Source organism: Tenrec ecaudatus, chromosome 9, assembly GCF_050624435.1.
Source record: "Tenrec ecaudatus isolate mTenEca1 chromosome 9, mTenEca1.hap1, whole genome shotgun sequence".
Lineage (NCBI taxonomy): Eukaryota > Metazoa > Chordata > Mammalia > Afrosoricida > Tenrecidae > Tenrec > Tenrec ecaudatus.
The window spans coordinates 120,906,993-120,931,345 of record NC_134538.1 but is presented as its reverse complement, the minus strand read 5'-3'; the positions used below and the strand labels follow the sequence as shown (position 1 = coordinate 120,931,345).

Below are 24,353 nucleotides of genomic sequence, written 5' to 3'. Positions count from 1 at the left end.
TAGAAAAAGCAGACATTAATCTGCCACAGAAATTTTCAGAAGGCTGCTTGGAGACATACAGGATATGAGGGAAACAATACAGAAAAAGAATGACATTATAAAGGAGATAAAGACCACACACCAAAGAGAAATACAAGACCTTAGGGACAAGATAACAAAAATCAGTAGCAGACTCTCAGACTGGAGGAGGCAGAGAACTGCACCAGTGACCTAGAGGACAGCCAAGCAGACTTTAACAAATGTGAACAAAAATCTAATAATATCATGAAGCTGAAGAAAACCAAAGATCTATGTCTGATGCTATGAAGAAAAACACCATCAGAATAATTGGATTACCAGAGGAAGACACAACAAAGAAGTCATCTGCAAAAATAGTGGGAGAATTCTTGGAGGAAAACCTCTCCAGCTTAATGAATGAAAACCAGGCAACCATGCAGGAGGCTGAAAGAACACCAGCTAGACTAAATCCCAAGAAAGAAGTCACCAAGGCACATAATAGTTAAATGATCCAACTTTGAGGAAAAGGAAGAAATCATGAGAGCAGCTAGGAAAAAACAAGCAATCACATATAAAGGTTTCCAAATAAGAATATGCTCAGACCTATCAGCAGACACTATGAAAAAGAGTAGAGAGTGGAATAACATATTCCAAAAATTGAAGGAAAATAATGCAAACCCAAGAATACTCTCTCAAGTTAAATTATCTGTCACGATAGATGGAGAAGTAAGAGCCTTCACAGACAAGGGAAAACTCAAAGAATACATTACAGGAAACCCAGCCCTACAAAAGATCCTTGTAGACCCAGAATGGGCAGAAGAACAGCACCCAGAAGGCAACAACAGGAAAGCAGCCCCAAGATAGCATTGGTTTAAGGGTGGAAAGAAGTCAAGAAAAAAACCCCGACCCCCACCCAAAACACACACATGCACAACACAATGAATAGAAAGGGAGGTAGGATAACACCCAACACAAAAGGTACAAGATGACATCACAGAGTCCACAGATGGATGTAATAACCCTGAATGTCAATGGACCGAACTCAGGCATTAAAAGACAGAGGCTCGCAGACTGCCTTAGAAAACACAACTCATCAATCTGCTGCCTACAGGAGACACATCTCAAGACTACAGACAAAAATAGGCTGAGAATCAGAGGCTGGTGTGTTAGTCTGGGTACATTAGAGAAACAAATCCACAGAAACTCATGCATAAGACAGAGTTTTATATAAAGGTTAAGTGCACAGCAAGAAAACATCCCAACCCAGTGCCACCCCAGCCCACAAGTTCAACATTAACCCATATGTCCGACACGAATTCACAAAGTTCTCCTCCATCTCACAAAACACATGCAATGATGCCAACTGCAGGAGGAAGCTAAGTCAGTGAATGTGTAAGCATCTCAGCGCTGGCAAGGATCTTCACATGGCTACTCCAGCACCCAGGGCTTCATCGGGGTATGTCCATGTGGCTTCTCAGGGATGTCTTGCAGGAAATGAGCCTTGCCAGCTGAAGCAGGGAACTGGCTAAGGCAGCTACACCCTGATCCGACCATCAGAAATCAAGAGACCTGAGAACTAGAAAGGCAAGCCTCACCAAACCATTTATTTCTCTTCCCTTCACTTAACCCCACATGTGTTTATGGGCCAGGTTGGCATCATAAACTAACTACCTCAGCTGGAGAAAACCAAGCAGGCAACAATTTTTTTAAAGTAGGGATTGGATTCATAACCAGATAAAATTGACCTCAAAGTGCAAGCCATAAAAAGAGATAAGGAGGGAGGGACACTATATAATGCTCAAGGGAATGGTAGAAAGACCCAGTAAGCATTTTAAACATATATTCCCCAAATGAGAGACTCATTGTATACATCAATCAAACTCTCCAAAAGATGAAAAAAGAATTCACAGGCTTAACAATTATAGTAAGTGACTTCAATACACTGATCTTTGAGAAAAATAGATAACAGGGAAAAAACTCAACAAGGAGGCTAGAGATCAGAACACTACAAGCAGACGATTAGACCAGACAGATCTTTACAGAGTTCTTCATCCAAATGCAAAAAAATAAATAAATAAAATCTCATTCTTTTAAAACCCACATGGCAGATGTTCGAAGATAGACCACATTCTGGGGCACAAGGTGACTCTGCATAAATTTAAGCACATTAATATCACACAGACCTCTCTCTGACCACTGTGCCATAAAGCTGAAAATCAACAAAAGGAAGATGAAGAAAACAAAAGCAAACAATTGGAGGACAGATAACTCTCTATTGCAAAAGGAGTGTGTACTAGCACAGATCAGAGATTAAATTGGGAAGTTTCTAGAAACCACCTAGAATGAGAACACAATGTAACAAAACTTATTGGACACAGCAAAAGCAGTTACCAAAGGAAGTTTCATAGCCAATGCATGCACACATGGAAAAGAAACAGACTTATGATAGGTATGCAGGCACAAAATTCACAGCAATTAGAGCAGGAGTCAACAGAACAATCATGCTAACAGCAAAAGAAAAGAAATAAAAAATTAGCGCTGAGATTCATGAGAGGGATAATAAGTAAACTATGGGAAAAATCAATGCTGTGAAAGTTGGTTCTTTGAAAGGATAAACAGAATTGACAGATCGCTGACAAACCTAACTGAAGAAAGGAGGACACAAATTTCAATAGCAAGGATGAGGGATGAAAGGGGATATTACAACAGACCCTAATGAAATAAAAAAAAGATAATTACACAGTACTATGAAAGACGGTACTCCAGAGAATTCAACAACTTGGAAGACATGGACAAATTCTTGGAAAAAAAATCCCTCCCTAGAATATCCCTGATGGACATCTATTATCTCAACAGACCCATAGTAATAGAAGAAATAGACAAGGTTATCAAGGGATTACCAACAATCCCCTGGACCAGATGGCTTCACAGGAGAAATCTACCAAGTATTCAGGGAAGAACTGACAACAATCCTATACAAACTCCTCCAGAACATAGAAAAAGATGGCAAACTCCTGACTTCCTTCTATGAAGCTAGTGTAACTTTGATACCAAAAGCTGGGCAGGGATCCCACAAAAATCAAGAACTACAGACCAATATCCCTAATGAACTTCGATGCAAAAATCCTTACCAAAATAATGGTCAGTAGAATACAAAAGCATATAAAACAAATAATTCCCCATGACCAAATGGGATTCATGCCAGGGATATAGGGATGGTTCAACATATGAGAGACCATTGGTATCATTCGTCAATTGACATGAAAAACTATAAGAACTACATGATAAAATCTATAGATGTGGAAAAAGCATTCAACAACATCCAACACCAATTTCTGTTTAACACACTCAAGAAGAAAGGAATGAAAGGAAAATTCCTCAAGATAATACAAGGTATAAATGAAAAGCCAACAGCCAATGGAGAAAAAAAAAACACCATAATCCCACTGAAAAAGGGGACCAGACAAGGATGCTCCTATCCCCCACTCTTATTTAACACTATACTGGAGGTTTTAGCTAACAGCATAAGGCAAAGAAAAGACATTATTGGTATTCGTCTGGGAAGGAAGAGGTGAAACTATCATTATTCACAGATGATACGATTTTATACATGGAAATTCCCAAAAGTACCACAAGGGGAGTAGTTAGAAGCAATAGAAGAATATGGCCAAGTCACAGGATACAAGATCAACAAACAGGAGTCTATCAGATTGCTATGAACATCGGATAAGACCACAGAAGAGGAGATCAAAAAGGTGGTACCCTTCACAATAGCCAAGCACAGATTGAAATATCTAGGGATATACCAGACTAAAATATTTATTTGACAAAAACTACAGGATACTATTACAAGAAACCAAGTATGACCTCAACAAATGGAAGAATATTCCATGCTCATGGATTGGAAGACTCAATATAGTATAAATGTCAGTTCTACCCCAGGCACTATATAGTTTTAGTGCAATGCCAATATAAGTAACTTCATCTTTCTTCAAAGAAATGGAAAAACTGATTACCAACTTCATATAGATATGGAAGAAGCCCAGAATTAGCAGGGAACTCCTCAAGAAGAAGGACAGAGAGGGAGGGCTTTCCCTATCTGAGAAGAATTTACTTTACAGGACAGCACTGAATCTACTGCTCAGGGAGAGGGACATGTCTGATCAGAGCACATGGGAGCAAATGCAGGGGGAGCAAGAGAGAGTGGAGCACTTCCTGGCCCACCAAGCCTTGAAGACGATATTCCTGCTCAGAGCAGCCAATCCACAGAGAAGACCACATGGCTGGCCCCATTATGAAACAGGGCATCCCTCACTGACCCATACCCTACAGGAGACAACACTGGAGACACAGTGTGGGAATTCCTCCCAATCTGATCCCACCACACAAAGGTAAAACACTAAGGGTGTGGAACAGGACAGCAAGGGGAATAGAACAACGAAGTCCTCAGGGAACACCAAAAATACACTTTGGGACCAGGGCTTGGCACCCCAACAGACTCGACAGGAAAGCACTCCGAAAGGCCAACAACTAACTACAAGCTTTTCTTTCTTGTTTTGTGTTTTTTTCCCCTATTGGCTTGATGCTGTTGTTTTGTTTTGTTGCTTGGTTTTGCTCTTTTTTTGGGCATGTTATTATTTCTGCAAGTCTGTCTAAATAAGATAGACTGGATGAACAATATGGAGGAGAAAACAATGGGACTGACAGTTCCAGGGGGACATGGGAGAGGGGGAGGTGGGGGGAAGGGTAGTGGTGTTAAAAAACCGAGGGACAAGGGAACAACAAGTGATCCAAATTGGTGGTGAGGAGGGCGTAGGAGACCTGGTGGGGTGTGACCAAGGGTAATGTAACTGAGAGGAATTACTGAAATTCTAATGAAGGCTGCACATGATAGTGTGACAAGAGGAAAGTAAAAGGAAACAGAGGAAAGAGCTAGGAGGTAAAGGGCATTTACACAAGTCTAAATACAGGCATGTACATATGTAAACATTTTTATATATGAAGATATGGAAATAGATCTATGTGCATATATGTATAGACTTAGTATTAAGGTAGCATATGGACATTGGGCTTCCACTCAAGTACTCCCTCAATGCAAGATTATTTTTTTTCTATTAAACTATCATTCCATGATGCTCACCTGCCCTACACAATCGCTGGAGGAAAAGTGGGTGCATAAGCAAATGTGGTGAAGAAAGCGGATAGTGCCTGGCTATCAAAAGATATAGCATCTGGGGTCTTAAAGGCTTGAAGGTAAACAAGCGGCCATCTAGCTCAGAAGCAACAAAGCTCACATGGGAGGAGCATATCAGCCTGCATACTCCTGAGGTGATGAAGGGATCAGTTTTCAGGCATGAAAGAACAAAAAATTCATATCATTGTGTGCTCACCTCCCTGATATGATTGCTGAAGACAAATGGGTGCATAAGCAAAATTGCTGAAGAAAGCTGATGGTCCCTGGATAGCGTCTGGGGTCTTAAAGGCTTGAAGGTAAACAAGTGACCATCTAGCTCAGAAGCAACAAAGCCCACATGGAAGGAGCACACTAGCCTGCCTGCTCACGAGGTGTTGAAGGGATTAGGTATCAGGCACAATCAGAACAAAAAAATCATATTGTGAATGAGGGGAAGTGCAGAGTGGAGACCCAAAGCACATCTGTAGGCAATTGGACTTCCCCTTATAGAAGGGTCGCGGGGCAGGAGATGAGCCAGTCAGGTTGCAGAGTAGCAACAATGAAATATACAACTTTCCTCTAGTTCCTAAATGTTTCCTCCCTCCCTGCTATCATGATCCCAATTCTACCTTACAAATCTGGCTAGACCAGAGCATGTACATTGGTACAGATAGGAACTGGAAACACAGGGAATCCAGGGTGGATGATCCCTTTAGGCCCAATGGTAAGAGTGGCGATGTCAGGAGGGTGGAGGGAAAGTGGGGTGGAAAGGGGGAACCAATTACAAGGATCTACATGTGACCTCCTCCCTGGGGGACGGACAACAGAAAAGTGGGCGAAGGGAGACGTCAGACAGTGCAAGATATGACAAAATAATAATTTATAAATTATCAAGGGTTCATGAGGGAGGGGGAAAATGAGGAGGAGCTGATGTCAGGGGCTTAAGTGGAGAGCAAATGTTTTGAGGATGATTAGGGCAATGAATGTACAAATGAGCTTTACACAATTGATGCATGTACGGACTGTGATAAGACTTGTGTGAGCCCCCAACAGAACAGCATGGGGAGCAGATAAAGGAAGTACTGAGGAAATACCAGAATAGACTTTGGGCCCAGGGCGTGGCACCCCATCAGATTTGACTGGAAAACACTCCTAAAGGTCAACAAACAGGCCTTGAACTATTTATAGGCTTTTCTTTTTGTGGTCATCGCTTTGTTGTTGCTTCTTTGTTTTCTTTTGTAGCTTTGTTGCGCTCTGTCTTGTTTTTTTTTTATAAATCTTTTTATTGGGGCTCATACGGCTCTTATCACAATCTGTACATACATCAATTGAGCAAAGCACCCTTATACATTCGTTGCACTCGTCATTCTCATAATTCACCTTCCACTTGGGTTCCTGGAATCAGCTCGGTTCTGTCTTGTTTTTTGTGTATATCATTATCTCTGCAGAGCTATCTAGATAAGATAGGCGGGATAAACAATCTGCAGGAGAAAACAATGGGACCAGTGGTTCCTGTGGGGGTGGGGGACATTGGAGAGGGGGAGGCAGGGAAAGGAAGTGGTGTCAAATCCAGGGACAAGGGACCAACAAGTGATCCAAAATAGGTGGCTAGAAGGGTATAAGAACCTGGTAGGGCTTGATCAAGGGCAATGTAACCGAGAGGAATTATTAAAACCCAAAGGAAGGCTGAGCATGATAGTAGGACAAGATGAAAGTAACTAGGAGGCAAAGGGCATTCATAGTCATCTAAATACAGGCATTCACATATGTAAATATATTTATATATGATGATGTGGAAATAGATTTATGTGCATATATCTATAGGTTTAGTATTAAGGTAGCAGAAGAACATTGGGCTTCCACTAAAGAAATCTTCAATGCAAGACCTTTTTTCTATTAAATTGGCATTCCATGACGCTCACCTTCCCACCACAATTGCTGAAGATAGCGAGTACATAAACAAATGTGGTGAAAAAAGCTGATGGTGCCTGGCTATCTAAAGATACAGCATTTAGGGATGAAGTGGCCATCTAGCTGAGAAGCAACAAAGACCACATGGAAGAAGCATACCAGCCTGTGTGATCACGAGGTGTCGATGGAATCAGGTATCAGGCATAAAAGAACAAAAAATAATATCATTGTGAATGTGGGGCAATGCAGAGTGGGGACCCAAAGTCCATCTGTAGGCAACTGGATACCCTCTTACAGATGGGTCCTGGGGAGGAGATGAGCCAGACAGGGTGCAGTGTAGCAATGATGAAACATACAACTTTCCTTTAGTTCTTAAATGCCTCTTCCCCCCACTATCATGATCCCAATTCTATCTTACAAATCTGGCTAGACCAGAGGATGTACACTGGTACAGATAGGAACTGGAATCAAGAACAGATGAACACCTCATGGCCAGTGGAGAGAGTGGCAATACCAGGAGGTTGGAGGGAGGGTGGGGTAGAAAGGGGGAACCGATTACAAGGATCTACATATACCCCCCTCTCTGGGGGATGGACAACAGAAACATGGGTGAAGGGAGGTGTCAGACAGTGTAAGACATGAGAAAATAATCATAATTTATAAACTCTAAAGGGTTTGTGAGGTAGGGAGGTTGGGAGGGAGGGGGAAAATGAGGAGCTGACACCAAGGACTCAAGTAGAAAACAAATGGTTTAAGAATGATGATGGTAACAAATGTACAAATGTGCTTGACACAGTGGATGTATGTATGGATTTTGATGATTTGTATGAGCCCCAATAAAATGATTTTAAAAATTCAATTGAACACTTTTAACCACTGCATTTGTTACACTCCATGCAGACATGGCATGGTTGGGTTACTAAGAACATCACATTCATATTTTACTGTTAAAAAAGAAAACTGACATTAGTTTTCTACGCTTTGTCAATTGAAGCTTCTTCATCAGTAGGGCTTTTTTTGCCGCAGGGCAATTAAATAAGCTAACCCATGGAAATGAAGAAAAGCAAATCTCCTTCAATTATGTAAAAATCCACCCACCAAACATGGTTATTCCTCAATTGACAGGATATCCAAATAATCAATATCGACAGAAAAATATTTATGATGAAATACAAAAGTCAAACCAAACAAAGCCCATATTATTTACCCTAGGGGGTAGGGAAATAGAGGGGGGAAATTCAGTCCATGAAATATTGTGGTAGTTACATAATTTGCTGTCAATTTGAGAGGATTAAGAGTATAGTGGTGGAGTCTAGCCTGACAATCCGGAGATAGCCAATGAGACCTCTGTGTGGGAATGGCCTTCTCCTGAGAATTCTGGGAAATGTGGCGCTTCCCTCCCTAGAGGTGGAAGACACTTTTCTCTCTTGCAACCCTTGGAGACTCTACTGCCAAGGCTGATTCCTTGTGAGACATCCCTGAGGAGCAGCCACATGGACCTACCCTGATGCAGCCCTGGGTGCTGGAGCAGCCACCTGGAGACCCCTGCCAGCACTGAGATGCTTACAATGCCATGGCATTCACAATAGTTCCCACCTACTGGAATGTGATCTTCCTGCATTTGGCATTATTCCATGTGTTTCGTGAGGCTGAAGAGGACTTTCTAGACTGGTATTGGACATATGGGCTAATATTGAACTTATGGACTTGATCTGGGCTGGGATGTTTTCTCAAGATTCAACTGCTTGTGTAGAAACCTCTTTCTTAAACACATCTGTGTGTCCACGAATTCGTTTCTCTAGTCTACCCAGACCAACACAAACACGGACATGGGGAGGGGCCTCAAACAATGCAGCTGACAATGTTGCCATGGATCTTAGAAACAAGCTGCTCCTGCAAAATCAGTCGACTGGCTGCCAGCTGGAAAGAGAACGCCAAATATCTCAAGACAGAGGTATGCTAAGATAAACAAGGATTTTTTTTTTATTAAGAGACAGATGGGCTCAGATATCCTTCAAAATGCTGCCTCAGCAAGGGAGGGAAGAATGCGGCTCCATAGCCGGCCCTGGTGAACAGGGTGGCAGGGTGCCAGGGTTCTGACCTCTAGCACCACCCTAGCAAGTGTTACTTCGTGGCCTTGGTGAGTTCTCGGCTGAGCAATTTTCCCTGACATTTGCTAGTAAAGAGAAGTCACATGGCTCCTTTTTACCTTGCTGGTGTTACGAGAGACATCTAACTGTTTCCCTTCATTATAGCAATAGTCCTTGAGGAGCGGGGCTGGTCACGAATTACCATGGGGGAAAGGGACAAAGGGTCCAGCCCCGTTACAGAATGGCAGTGTGCCGGCCTCCTAAACGGTGCTTGCATGGAGTCCAGGAGGCGAAGCAGGTGGGCCGTCTGCTTCTTGGACTGCTACCCAGCAGTTTCTGTGTGTGCACGTGTCACACTGGGGCGCTCATGTTTCCGACTGGTGGATTCCAGCCCTGAGCTTCCCCCCACCATGACATCACCCTTCCTTCGGGAAGACTGAAAGCATGTGTTTTTTCATTTTACGCCCCGGACGATTTGCTCTTGCACTGTTTTTAAAACGCTCTCCACTGTCAAGAGCCTTTTTCTGTACTCGGGGGGAAAAAAGCGTGCTCACGTACTTGGCCTAGGAGTTCAAGGAACCACTCGGAGGCACACCATCTTTTTCTGGGGCATCATGGACACACGCACGCATACAGCTTCATTTAATAAGGTGCCTGCAAGTGTTCTCTGGCAGAGTGAGCCATTCCATAGCTCAGCAGTCCTTTCAGGAGCTGGGCCTTTCCTGGATGGGTTCTCTCGAACATTTCTTCACTCCATCTCCTAACATTCATTTCTGGTTTGCTGTGATCTCAAATGACAGCCGGCAGTGGGCTGAAAGCACCTTTACATCGACGGGGCTGCCCTTATAGCGACAAAGAGAGTCTAAGGGATTTGGACTCTTAGAAATGAGTTCAATATAAATTTCATTTCGTTTCTCTCATGTCTGCTGAACTCAAATTTATTACTGATTAAGCATGATATCATACTAATGTCTGTTCCTCTCCTCCATACCTTTTTCACTAATTACATAATATTTAGGTCATCCCTTTCCCCAATCATTTTTTTTAGGACTGAGATATGGGATGGAGACTCAGTTCTCCACCATAACATAAATGCTTGAGACACTTAACTATGGATGCTTTGTGTAGTTGGTGGTATCTGACATACTGTGATAGCCGTTTTGCTCACTACTTAAGGAAACATTTCTATTCATATGTTGTATCAGAATCTTATTGTTCATGGGCTTCTAGCAGAACATGTCTCTCTTATTTATAGAATAAGGAGTATTTGTGAATTTACAGTGGCAGAAGGAAGTGACTGGCTACCCTAACCACATCCATATGTAATAAGCACTCTCCTACTGGTCTTGGGCCTTCTTCTGAGTGTCTGTCTCCTGAAGTCGTTTTGCAAATCTTATTGATGAACTTGGAATCCAAAGAATACTATGACCTATTCAACAAAGGAAACTATTCTGAACATTTCCTCTGAAAACACCCTGGAAAATGCAAACAAGTCCTTTACCCTTGCTTCCCCCCACCTACAAAAGCTCAACAAGAAAGCATGCCTAAAACCACAGAACTATGCTTACATGAACAGATAGTTTTCCTACATACATAGTATTGGGATCAAAGAGTCTTATCAGATACATAGCTGGAAGAGAATATGAAAACGCTGGTGAGAGAAAATACGGAGAATTGATTCAATAATTTGAAAACTCATTACCATCTAGTTGACTAACAGCTACCCTATAGGGCAGGGTAAAGCTTCTCTTGTGGATTTCTAAGATTATAACTGTTCATGGGATTAAAAAGCCTCATCCATCTCCCATGGAGTGGTTGGTGGTTTGGAACTGCTGACCTTGTGGTTCCAAGTTCTAATGATGTTGAAATGTTATAGTGATAACCGTGGAGGTGGTTCTTGATAGGAGACAAGAAAGGACGAGTAGGCAATGTGAATGATAAATTCAAGCTACCAGAGAAATATTTAGTGGCCACACGTGAGTTAAAGGTACTCGACATTCATTTAATGAATGGAATATAATATTATGGAGTGGTCAGATGGCCTTGCATGGTCCAAGGTAAATGCACCTGCATGTGACTGTTGGACAATGAATAAGGAAGATTGCAGGAGAACTGATGCACTTGAATCATGATGTCGGTGATGCAGATGGAAAATGGCACAGGCTGCCAGAAGAACAAACAAAGCTGTTTTGAGGGAAACTCAGCTAGAAAGTTTCTTGGGAGGATGGGGAGACTTCTCACAGACTTTGGACATAATATCAGGAGAGACCAGTCTGTGGAAAAGGGCAAACTCGCTTGGTAGAGTAGTGGGTCAATGCAAAAAAAGACCCTTGGTGACATAGATTGACATAGTGACTGCACCAATGGGATCAATCAGCACAGAAATTGTGAGGCCGTAGCCTGGCACTGTTCTGTTCTGATGTACAGGGGGGGGGGGGGTTGCTATGAGTCGGAACTGACTTGTCGTCATTCAATCACAACAACAGTCGAGGATTCAACTACAGACTCCATTGTGGGTGAACTGTTCCCCTCCACCACTGACATAGAGCACACTCATGCTTTCATGTCATCATTGTAGCTCAGCAAAACGATAACGCTCAGTGTCTTACATCCCTGCACCTAATATAAGAACCCAGGGAGCGCTGGAAGGTTCTTGACTGGCACCATGGGCACTGTGCAGTCTGTAGGAAGGATGCAGGTCCCTGTTGGCTTGTAATTCTTCCGGCTCAGAGTGATGAGCCAAAATAATGTCTACAACATTAGTTGTCAGGTATGAGGGCTTGGAAGCTGCCCAATCAATCCAGCCTTTAGCACAGGGATCAAAGTTAATGAACAAAAGGCTTTCCACAAGCCCTGGCTGACTGACTGTAAATCTGTGGCGGATGTAAACTCCAGTCTTGATGAAGCCTTCAGCCTTGGGTGGGTAACAACAGAAGGCAGCTTTCCAGCCAGCCTGTCCATTGCGCTATATTGCGAGCCTGTCGGGCAAGGTGCTGCGTCTTCTTGCTGGCCTGATGCATCTGTATAACAAGTAATAAAAGACTGGGTGATCTCTTGCATACCCTCCAAGTTAAATCGTACACTGAGACAGGATGTGTGGTTGAAACCAGTCTGTTCCCTGTCAGAACACCTCTATAGTGACGTGTGCTATACCATGAGCTGTTTCTAGGTTAAGTTTCTGAGGAAGTCCTGTAAGTGTGGCAAACCATTCTTCTCATGTAGAAGTGACTTTATCTTTGAGAGCGGGAGATCCTAAAGTTCATCCAGGAAGATAGAAGAGAGTTAAGGATTCTCAAGAATCAATGAGCACTCCTGAAGTGTGGGCAGCCACCGTCAGTGCAGCAGCCCAGAGACATGTTTTTAAAGGAGTCATCTTTGAGTTTCTGGAAATAGGTATTGTATTCTAAAAGTTCTTGTAAAGAGGAAATCACAAATGGTGATGGTGTTAATCCAATTTAGAGGACAGGATTACTGCTATAAGAGTTCTGAGACTTTATAGAACTACGAACAAAAGATTTGGCGAAAGTATACAATTATTTAAAGAAATATTGAATAAGGTTTAAAAATATGGAGGGTCAACGTGTACCATGAGAACTGAAATAATCTACTCCACCAAAGTCCTTTAGCTTTGAAGACACAAGTCTTTCTTTTTATGGTTTATTGTGTATATTTTCTATTTCCTTATTTCGGTAAGACAATATAAACAGAGCTTTCTGGTTTAAAAGCCAGCAAGAACTTGGAATAAAAGTTGTGCATTTTTGAATCCATACGTGGGAAAGAACTGAATGAGTGTAAATTATCATGATTATAGCCAATATTATTATTCTGTCTATTCTTATCAAAACTACTTCACCCCCAGGCACTAAGGACACCTTTTTAAAACACAATTGCTTCCCCATTTTTGAGGTTGACAAAGATTCAAGTGCAACTGACTTGCAGAAGCAATTGTCTACCATACATTTATCATCTCATGGATTAAAACCTTGTAAAGCCTATATGCCGAGTCCAAGGCAAGTGCATAGCATCATGTTCTAATTCTGAATTACTACAGAGCCTGTAGATTTCCTTGTGGAGTAGAATAGCTTCTTCGGCCATTGTTTGTGTAGCTTTGGATTGATCTGCCTCATCTGAGTTCGGGCTGTAAGAGCAGTGAGCAGTTAAGAGTGTAGGCAGGGGCAAAGGGAAGGATTTCTCTTTCTTTAGTTACAAGTTTCACCCTAGACAATATCAGAGGTGAGCTATGATGTTGGTTGGACCCAAAAGAAAGATCTCCCCTCATTATTGCGCATAATCAATTATATTTTACAGAGTGAGTCAAAAAAGCCTTTTTTGGCGTATGTATTTCATCGAATATGTTTTCATGGGAGGAATTGTACCAGTAAATACAAAAACAGTTTCCTACATCACTTAATTTCCAGAATCTCAGTTCTGAAAGGAGAAAGGCCTCACGGTGAGTTGAGTTTCTGGACATCCACGATCTCCTTACCCTTCACTTCCCTTTGTGCCAGTCTCCTCCGTGCCCCCGAGATCCGCAGGGCAGCATGCTATCTAACAGAGCTCTCCCAGTCAGTCTCTGAATCTCCTACCCAGTGACCTTTTGCTGCGTGGGTCCAGGCAAGAAGGTGGGGGAAGACATGGAGAGGATTCACTTGTACATCACCAGGATCTATTGTGATTACTGTCTTACTGCGTATAAAATGATTCTGACACAGGAGGGGTAAATCTCACTACCAGCAAGAGCCAGGAGAGCATGACCTCAGGACCCTGAGGTCCCTGTGCGGTAAACTTCCTTGGTCCAGAAGACAGGGGGATATAGGAACCATGGCAAGTGGAGCAGCAGCAGAACCATGAGTCAAAGCATGAGGACTTTTGGGCAAGAAACTGGCTTGTGGTGACTCTAGGCACTTAGTTGGGAGATCTGTCTTTACAGAGCTGAAGTCGAGTGCTTTGGGGTTGAGGTTTACAGTGGAGTGACATGCACCTTGAGCATTTTTTTTAGCATCCCTGAAAGTACAGTGTAACATGTCCTGATTGAACTTCATCCTGAGAATTTCTTCCATAACAAACCCCTTACACATCAATATTGCCTGGAAATTCTGTGACCATTGCCATGAATTCCAGAACCGAGTAGCTCAAAAGTCAGGAGTTCTGTGAGAGATGGAGAAATAAAAGCAGAGGATGACGTGTGAGATAAAACAGGACCCTGGCTGTTATCTTCACAGGATACCCAGGACTTTAGGTCTGGCTCCTCCACATTCCTTCTCCCAGGTCAGCTTACTCAAGTTGACCCAGCTCTAACAGAAATTCTGGAAGCATGTTACCTGTTGGCCTGAACTGCTGAGCACAGCTCCCTTGGAGTTCCATTTTCAGAGTGGCACATCCCCTACTGTCGACTGCTCACCCAGAGGCCGGGTGTCAGGCACAGCAGCCTCTCAGCTGGGATTCTTACCATTTTCTTTTCTGAGATTCTAAGATTTCGTTCACCCACCAGGGAAGCTATCACAAGGAACTGCCTGTTTCTTGAGCACCTATAGATCCAACTCTTTCTGGTAAAGTTCTTTTCCATATGTAATTGTCTTAGTATTCATAACAATCATACTTAATGAAAACTATGTTTTGAACATTTACTATGTACCTGCTTCCACCTGTTCATCTTTGTACATCAGCGTTTTAAGTTATTATAGGGCAGAATGGCATAAATTGGGGTAAAAGAGCTTCAAAATCAAGTCCATTTGATGAGGATTGACCAGAAAGAAGCCATTTCCCTCCTCAACATCTCAATTAATGAGACTGTGTAAGCAGGATATAAATCTCACCATAATCCATTTCCTTGGGTGACCAAACTTCTAAGTAAGATTTTAAAACTCCTTGAGCCCTTAAAATGGACGTCAAAAGGAGATCTATCCATATCCCAAGCGTAAAGCTCCAGGGGCATCATTCCCATGCGCGCACTGCCGTCGAGCCGATGCTGACTCACAGGGCCGCCCTGTGGGTCTCTGAGACTGCACCTGTTTACAGGAGCAGAAAGCCCAGTCTTCCCCTGAGGCGCTGATGGTGGTTTGGAACTGCCGACCAAGCCGTACCACACAGCCCAACTCGCAACACAGCTAACACAGCGTATCTCAAGCTATCTTGGGCGAAACTCTTCTGTTTCATATTTTAAAAATTAACTTTTAAATATAAGAAGAGCAAAAGACATTTTGTGAACAAGAACAAACCCAAATTAGAGTCGAACCCTGGTTTTCGACACATCAGTACTCGACACAACGGATTTTGACGAGAAATGTGTGGAAAATTTTGCATCGGAGCCCAAACAAAATATAGGAATCCAACCCAATGTACTGATTCTTGTAAACAAGAGCAGCTCGCTTTTCGGTCGCTTGGTGTTAGTTGGCATTGTTTGTACGTGTTTACACCTTTTGTGGGTGGGTTTCAAGAGTTCTGCTGCAATTTTCTTAGTTCTTGTGGCTTTTGGTACTGTTTTTAGATAAAAAAAAACATGGGTCCTAAGAAAGAGTTTTTTGAAAAGAATCATCATGATAAGGAAGTGATGATAGTTTAGTGAACCTTCTAGAAAATAGTTAAGGAGATGCCAACAGAAGGTCATGATTTTTATTTTTAGAGAAGGTCAGCCAGGTCCTAGTGAAAAAAGGCAGAAAAGGGTAAAAACTCCCGAAAAGCAGCTACCAGTTGATTTGAGGGAAGGGGATTGCCCTTCCAACAATGACTCTCTCCATCCCTCCTCTCCACATCCGTGTCCACAGATCCAGATCCTCATCAGTCTCAAGGTATGGGCCACACTGTCGTTGTTAAACACTCTTTTATTGTTGTGTTTCTTATTTAAATTATATTAACTCCGAACTTACTTACTTTGAAATTTCTTTGTAACATTGTCTTTAAAAAGGCAGAGTTAGGGTAAAAACTTGGTCGTCAAGAATGGATTAATTTGTATTTAGTTATTTTCTTGTGGGAAAAAAATGATGCAGAACTCGACTGCCTCACATCTGGACGCTCCTAGAATGGATTAGCGTCGAGATCCAGGGTTCTACTGTGTAAGGAAAATTAAAAATGTAAGTCCTATATTTTGGTTCAACTGTCAAAAAATTATCAGTCTGATGTTAAGGGCTTTAAACACTTAGTCTTTTAATTGAGCGCTAGAGACAGCTCCTGCAGGCCAATGAGTGATACTCTGAGTAGCGCCTGCGCATCTAGGACATAAAGTCTGCCTGAGATGGCCGCGTTGTGCAATGCAGAGAGCTTACCAACATATCAGACAACCACTGGAGAAAGTGTCCAAACGCATTTTTAAAAATGGAGGTATTGGTAATACCATCTCTAAATAAGTTTGTGCTCTGTAAGGGAAATTATAACTCTTTCTAATTTATTCAATGATTGAATTGTATGGTATGTGAGTTATGTGTCAATAAAATTTTAAAAATGTATATAAGGTGTCAATGTTCTTACTCAAACTTAATACTTTAGTCTGAAAGAAGATTAGATCTGGAGCTTTGCATCCATGTGTGTTAACAACTGGATGCCATTAGTGGAGTCGAGAATCATTTTAGATCAACTCAGGTATTCTGATCAAATCCGAATTTGAGTAATTGTCACCTGCTTTTATGAACGCATCCTGGCACCGAAATTCCTCTCTTAAGCTACTGTGTAACATCACAATTTGCCTTTGAATAGCTGCCATTCTAAACCTTAGAGGTAACAACCTATTCCTGCCAGGTAAGACAACAACAACAACAACAACAACAAAAGGTGCCCGTATGTGTGCATTCTCTGAGTGCAGGTGTACTGGCTGGCTGGGAACATGCCAACAACTTCTCCAGGGGAAAAACTGTGAGGTGAATGTAAAGTCAGAATGATACTTTTGTCAGAGCAGAGTTTCATTGGATGTGTTTACACCAATAGGCTGTGGGACCACAGAACTGAGTCTTCTGTAAATAAAAAGATGTGAATGCCAATACGTGCTGGGGTTGTTAAAGCCAGAGATTGGTTTAAGTGCAGTCTGTGGGGCAGCATCATGAAAAAGAGAGATTTAAAAGATCTCGAGAAGCATTTAGAGAATCCATCTAGTTAAGGCTCCCACATCTCTGCACAGTTTTGGGGTTGCTATTCTTTTCTCATACAGTTGGTATAAAAGGGCTGTAAAAGCACAAAACTCTTGGAATATTCATTTTAAAGTAAAAATAGACTTCTCAGCTACTCCTCTCCCCCTTACTTTTCTAGAACTCAATTCCACATTGTTGCAGAATTACTTTCTTAACACAGGGTCACCATGTAGTCCTCTCATGATGCCCCTTCACTTCCCAACAAAGCAAGTCTTAATATGCCTGCCCGACATTCTTGGGCAAACAGGATCTATCCCTATCGTGTTTACCCAACAGCATCTTCTATTACTTCTCACCATGATCTTCCATGGGAGTTGGTCTGTGCACCCCAAAGAGTGAGTTGGAATCCAGACCTCTAGGCCTGTGGAGTACAATGAAGTGACTTGGAAAGACTCTTCTACCCATGTCTTTGTAAATCCACCAAATGACTGAAAGGGCTTGTGGCAGTCACCTAATCTGGTATCAGTTTAAGAATTAAGAGTGTAGGGGTGGCGTCTAGGTTATCAATCTGGAGGTAGCCAATGAGACCTCTGTGGGCATGGCCTTCTCCTGAGAATTCTGGGAAATCTGGTACTTTTTCCTTGAAGGCAGAAGACACCTCTGTCTCTCTGCTACTCCCTGGGAGCCATTGCAGAAGACAAGGCACATGGACACAACCAGACCTCAGAAGCCGGAGAAGCCACAGAGAGACTCCTGCCAGTGCAGACATGTTTCCAATGACACAGGATCCAAAGACTTTCTACCCACTGGCCTGTGATCTTCATTTGGTGCTATTGCATGTGTTTCATGAGTCTGAAGAGAACTTTATAGATTGATATTGGAAAAGTGGGCTAATATCAGATTTATGGACTTGATCTGGACTGGGCTGGGGTGTTTTCTTAATGTTCAATTGCTCTTGTATATAAATTTCTTTCTTATACACATATGTGTGTGCATGCATTTGTTTCTCAAGTCTACCCAGATAACACAGGGCTCATGCAAATAGAGCATGTGCAAAAATAATAGAAGGGATTTATGGGTATAGGAGTGAGGCATCTCAGAAGCAGTGGCAGGAAATCATGAGGCAACTGGAGAAGGTCTAAAGTGGCAGAGGCAACAAAGGCATCATAGACCATAAGGCAGGAGAGGAGCCATGCTGAGACCAGCACTGCAATCATAAGGCAGCGCAGTGGATGGGCTTCATGGTCCATGAAGGCAGAGGCTAAGGAACCATAAGGCTGAGAGACTGAAAACCAGAGAGACATTGCTGCCAGCAAGGCTGAGAAGAGAGCTTGCATACAAAAAGACTGTATCCTTACCAGCTGATAACCTATTAGCTTTCTTACACAATCCTAGGTATTGTCTGTGAGTGCTGTGCGATCAGTGTAATAATATTTTGAAGCCAGCAGAGAAGGAGGGGGCCTTGGAGGAGGAGGAGTTGCTGTGGGAGGATGGATGATGGAGGCATGTTTGACCGCTCCATTACGGCATTCATTGGCTTTGAACTGTGTCACTTAGGAGTCTCCCACTCCTTTCTGTAGCCTGAAGAGGTCAGACAGGGCTTCCATGCTATTTCCTAAGCTGGTGATTGTTAAACTGTTTGGAAATTGAGTTTATTATGCTATATTAAGTAAGGGCTCTTAAGAAATAGGTGAATTTGAACAGGCATTTATACACCTGTTGAGTTTGGAGCCCTCCCTCTCCACCTCAAAAAATAAAAAGAGAGATGTAGTCAATTAACAGGGCACTTTTGGCCACAATTCCTTATTTGATGTATAAGAATTGTGGACTCTGGGTCCGTGGCTAGAGTCCCACTTTGGATGGTGTTCACTGTTCTAAGTTAGAGTGGGATATATGAGGAGGGGTTCTTCCTCCCCTAAGTGGAAAAAAAAAGCTCCCATGGGTGGAGCTTTCCTAGTGCACATTTGTCCTATAGGTGAACATCAAGCAACTTGCTCTGAGCTAGTGCAACCAGTGGTGTTGCCTGGGAAGGGTCTCCCTGGTCACAGTGAATTTTTCATAAAAGCGGTTTTGCTTACACTTCGTTTCTTGTGATAGCTGATTTAAGAGAACAGTGGGTGGCTGTGAAATTTTGTTTCCTGTTGGGAAAATGCTGCAAAAACTGTTGTGATGTTGATTATGGCTTCCAACAACAGCGCTAAGGAGAAAACTCAAGTGTGTGAGTAGTTTTCTCATTTCAAAAGGTGAAATGTCGATTGATGACAAACCTCATTTTGTACACCTGTAAACTTCCCGATCAGATAAAAATGTTGAAGATATCGACTAGTAGTGCATTTGGAGTTCATTCCACCAGGTCAGACTGCTCATCAAGCTTTCTATTTAGAGGTTCTGAAAAGATTGCATAACAGTGTGCAACAAAAAAGGCCCGATTTGTGGCAGACGGGGGACTGCTTTTGATGCCATGACAGTGCACCTGCTCACATGGGCATACAAAAGTGACAGTTTTAGGCAAAAAACAGCATCCCTCTCAGCCCATGCACCTGACTCACCTGACCTCATTCTGTGTGACTTCTTTTTGTTTCTGCAAATGAAGATGGACATGAAAGGGCAGAGATATGACAATATAGAAGAGGTGGAGAAAAAATGAGGGAGGGTATGGAAATCTATCTGGCGATAGCTAAAACAGATGGAAATCGAGCTATCATACGACCCAGCAATCCCCCTACTGGGTATATACCCAGAAGAGGCAAGAAACAAACCAATGCCAGACATCTGTGCTCCAATGTTCATTGTGGCACAGTTCACAATTGCAAGGAGTTGGAAACAACCCAAATTTCTATCAACTGACGAATGGATTAAGAAGCTGTGGTATATACATACAATGGAGTACTATGCATCGCTAAAAGCATTGATGAACTCATGAAGCACAGCACTGCATGGGTAGGGCATTGTTCATATCTCCACAGGGAAAGAGGGACCAGACTTCAACCCAGTGTTCCAAGATGTGAATGCAACACACCGGCATGGAGTAGGGAACCAGTGGAGGGGTCTGGAGGGCCATTCCCAATCCCAAATACTAAGTGGACACCTTCCCCTCCCCCCAGAAGAACTTATTTCAAAGGATGGCATTGAATCTGCAGCTCCAGGAGAGGGACATATTTGATCGGAGCACATGGGAGCAGATGAAGGGGAAGGAGGAGAGAGTGGAGCACGTCCTGGCCCACCAGGCTGAGAGGACAATGTTCCCAATTAGAGCTGCCAGTCCACAGAGAGGACCGCGTGGCCAGTCCCACTATGAGACATGATGTCCTTCAGTGACCCATAGCTCTACTGGGGACAACACCGGAGACACAGTGTGGGAATTGCGCCCAATCTGATCCCACCACACCAAGGCAAAACATTAAGGGGTGCAATATAACAGCAAGGGAACGGAGCAGTGAGGTCCCCAGGGAATATTGAAGGTGGGCTTGGGGTCAAGGTGTGGCGCCCCAACAGACTGTACTGGAAAACACTCATAACAACAAATAGTTCTTGAACTAACTACAAGCTTTTCTTTCTTGTTGTGTTTTATTTTGTGTGTTTTTGTCATTGTTTTGTTATATATTGTTGCTTCATTTTGCTCTGTCTTATTTTTGTGCATCTTATTATCTCTGCAGGTATGTCTAAATAAGATAGGTTGGATGAACAATCTGGAGGAGAAAACAACAGGACCGACAGTTCTGGGGGACATGGGAGAGGGGGAGGTGGGGGGAAAGGTAGTGGTGTTAACAAACCCAAGGACAAGGGGAAAACAAGTGATCCAAATCGGTGGTGAGAAGGGTGTGGGAGGTCTGGCAGGGCATGATCAAGGGTAATGTAACCAAGAGGAATTGCTGAAACCCTGTTGGGGACTGAGCATGATAGTGGGACAGGAGGAAAGTCAAAGGAAATAGAGGAAGGAGCTGGAGGGCAAAGGGCAATTATAGAGTTCTTGATAAAAGGTATGTACATATGCAAATATATTTATATATGAGGATGAGGAAATAGATCTAGCGCATATATTTATAGGTTTAGTATTAAGGCAGCAGAAGGACATTGGACCTCCACTCAAGTACTCCCTCAATGCAAGAATACTTTCTTCTATTACACTGGCATTCCATGATGCTCACCTTCCCGACACAACTGCTGAAGACAAAGCGGGTGAATAAGCAAATGTGGTGAAGAATGCTGATGGTGGCCAGCTATCAAAAGATATAGCATCTTGGGTCTTAAAGGCTTGAAGGTAAACAAGTGGTCATCTAGCTCGGAAGCAACAAAGTCCACATGGAAGAAACACACGAGCCTGTGCGATCACGAGGTGTCAAAGGGACCAGGTATCAGGCATCATCAGAACAAACAATCTTATCATATTGAATGAGGGGGGAGTGCAGAATGGAGACCCAAAGCCCATTTGTAGGCAACTGGATATCCCCTTACAGAAGGGTTTTGGGGAGGAGACAAGCCAGTCAGGGTGTGATATAGCAATGATGAAACATACAACTTTCCTCTAGTTCCCAAATGCTTCCTGTCCCCGCACTATTATGATCCGAATCCTACGTTGCAAGTCTGGCTAGACCAGAGGATGGACACTGGTACAGATAGGAACTGGAAACACAGGAATCCAGGGCAGATGATCCCTTCAGGGTCAGTGGTGTGAGTGGCGATACTGGGAGGGCAGACAGAAAAGTGGGTGAAGGGAGACGTCAGACAGTGCAAGAGATGACAAAATAATAATTTATAAATTATCAAGGGGGCATGAGGGAGTGGGGAGCGGGGAGGGAGGGGGAAAATGAGGAACTGATATCAAGGGCTCAAGTAGAAAGCAAATATTTTGAGAATGATGAGGGCAATGAATGTACAAATGTGCTTTACATAATTAATGTATATATGGATTGTGATAAGAGTTGTATGAGTCCCTAATAAAATGATTTAAAAAAAAATGAGGGAGTGCTGTCAGCCATCCAAACAGATAAGTTTGAAAAATGTTTCCAAAAATGGAATCGCAGAGTTGACAGATGTATTAAATGCAATGGATTGTATTTTGAAGATGATAAGGTTGTTTTGTAAAAAAAAAAAAAAAAAAGAAATAAGTAGCTTTGAAAAAAATCCTTTTTTGGGGATTGTATATTGAGACTCTACTAGAGGGTGTGACTGAAGTCACCATCCTTTGTTTCCTTGAAGGTATGGTCTGCTAAAAGACAAAAGCCACACTTCCTTCAGAGTTTTTACTCTGTGTATAGGAGTCGTCTTGAACACACAGAGGGAGCGAGAGCCTAGGAACTTTGGAAGAGCCCATTCCAGATTTCTGTCTGAAGGGTGGAGGCTGTGAATAGAGTCACCCGACACTGTGGCATGGAGATTATGAAACAGAGTAAGAAGAGCAGTACTTAGACTGTGGTCCGTGAGAGTGACAGTCAGTGACAGTGGTCCACAGAAGCAGAGGCCAAGGGACCAAGTGGCTGAGAGGCTAAGGGCCAGAATGAGACTTGGTTGCTGGCTGAGGACCAATGACCGTATCTGTGCTGTTCACTGATCCTGACTTGTGGTAACCGAATGACTTCCCTAACAAACCCTCATGTCTGAGTGCTGTCTGTGAGTTCTATGTGACCACTGCAACTATTATTCTATGCGAACCCCACATAGAAGGAGAGGGCCACGGAAGGAATGGCTGGTCAGAGTAGGTAAATAGGATGGAACGTGGAGCATGTCTGACCCCTATCTTTTGGCCAAAGGGAAGCCAGAGGTCAAATATGGTCTCCTATGCCATTTCCTGCAAGAGGGTACAACAGTCTGGTCTCCCTTATAAGGGTATCGATGAAGCCATCACCAGGTGGACAGGAAGGACAGTCTTCCAGAGCAAAGTGAAGTTGAATACAATATCTACAACTTTTTCCACGAAGCTATGGGGAAGGAAGAAAGGACAGGCCTACATAAAAGCTAGTTTGTCAGGTATGAGGGAGAAGAAACTGACTTTAAACCTGGGATTGATGGTATATTCAAGGCACTTTAGCTAAATATGTATCTAATGAATATCTTTTAATGCCATAGATATTTTAATTTTATTTGTGATTTAAGAAAACACACAAAAACAACAACAGAACACGCTGTCCAAGAGTTGATTCTGACTCATAGCAACCCTATGGGGCAGAGTACTGTGAGTTTCTAAGGGTGTAGATCTTTGTAGGAGCAGAAAGCTTCCTCAGGAGGGGCTCCAAGAGAGCAGTGGGGGGCTAGAACTGCCAATCTCATGACTAGCAGCCAACGTGCAACCCACGATGCCATCAGGCCCCCTTTATAGAATATAGAAGTGGGAATTTACATGCCAAGTGGCAAGGTTCTCAGTGTGGGATTTAGCAGGTCCCAAATTCACTTCAGTTTGCTGACATCTATTATTTGAGTAGTTCTGAAAAAAGAGAGGCAAAAATATAATGCTTATCATAAATTTATAGCCATTTAAATGAATTTGTCTGTGCTTCCTTCACTAAATTTTACTCCAACTTCCCCAATCCACAGGTAGAAGATGTTTTGTAACATAAAACTGCTCCTGGACAGAAGTGCATTACAATTCTCATTAAAACCCACTCTCCTGGATATATAAAACTGATTTATCTAATGCGCTACAAAATTCCCCACAAATGTACCACCCATTGCGAAATAACTTTAATTAGGAGGAGAAGGCAAAGTGTAATACATTTTCTTTAAATTTTAGGGCAATTAGTATAACTTCCATTAACATGGTATAATCACTGCAATTATTTTCATTTCTACTTTGTGTCAGAATTTATACTCATTAAGAATTTGGGTTTCATGTTCTGTAAAATGGAAAAATGAACACGACTTTATAATGTTTCATAGCAAGATAACACTCTAGGTGATTTCATCCAGTTTAGTCAAAAGCACCATGAAGGTGCTGTGATTAAACTGTCTTCATGGGAAAATTTTCTGAGTTTGTCATCTGGAATTCTGCACATAACTAATTGCACATTATACTTTCTGTCTGCTCACATCCATAAGCAACCAGCATTCCAGAGGCAGAGCATAGTTGGGTTGTGACTTAAGTATAATTTATGTCCACTCTATAAATGTATAAAACTAAGGAGCCCTAAT

At 42.6% G+C, this 24,353-nt stretch overlaps 1 protein-coding gene and 1 pseudogene across 1 annotated transcript in view; both read right to left on the bottom strand.

Moving 5' to 3' along the window:
- Positions 1 to 24,353, bottom strand: part of MAGI2 (membrane associated guanylate kinase, WW and PDZ domain containing 2) — a 1,549,501-nt gene that overhangs the window by 249,449 nt on the left and 1,275,699 nt on the right. The window lies entirely within an intron of this gene.
- LOC142457008 (protein NDRG3-like) lies at positions 11,777 to 12,447 on the bottom strand (annotated as a pseudogene).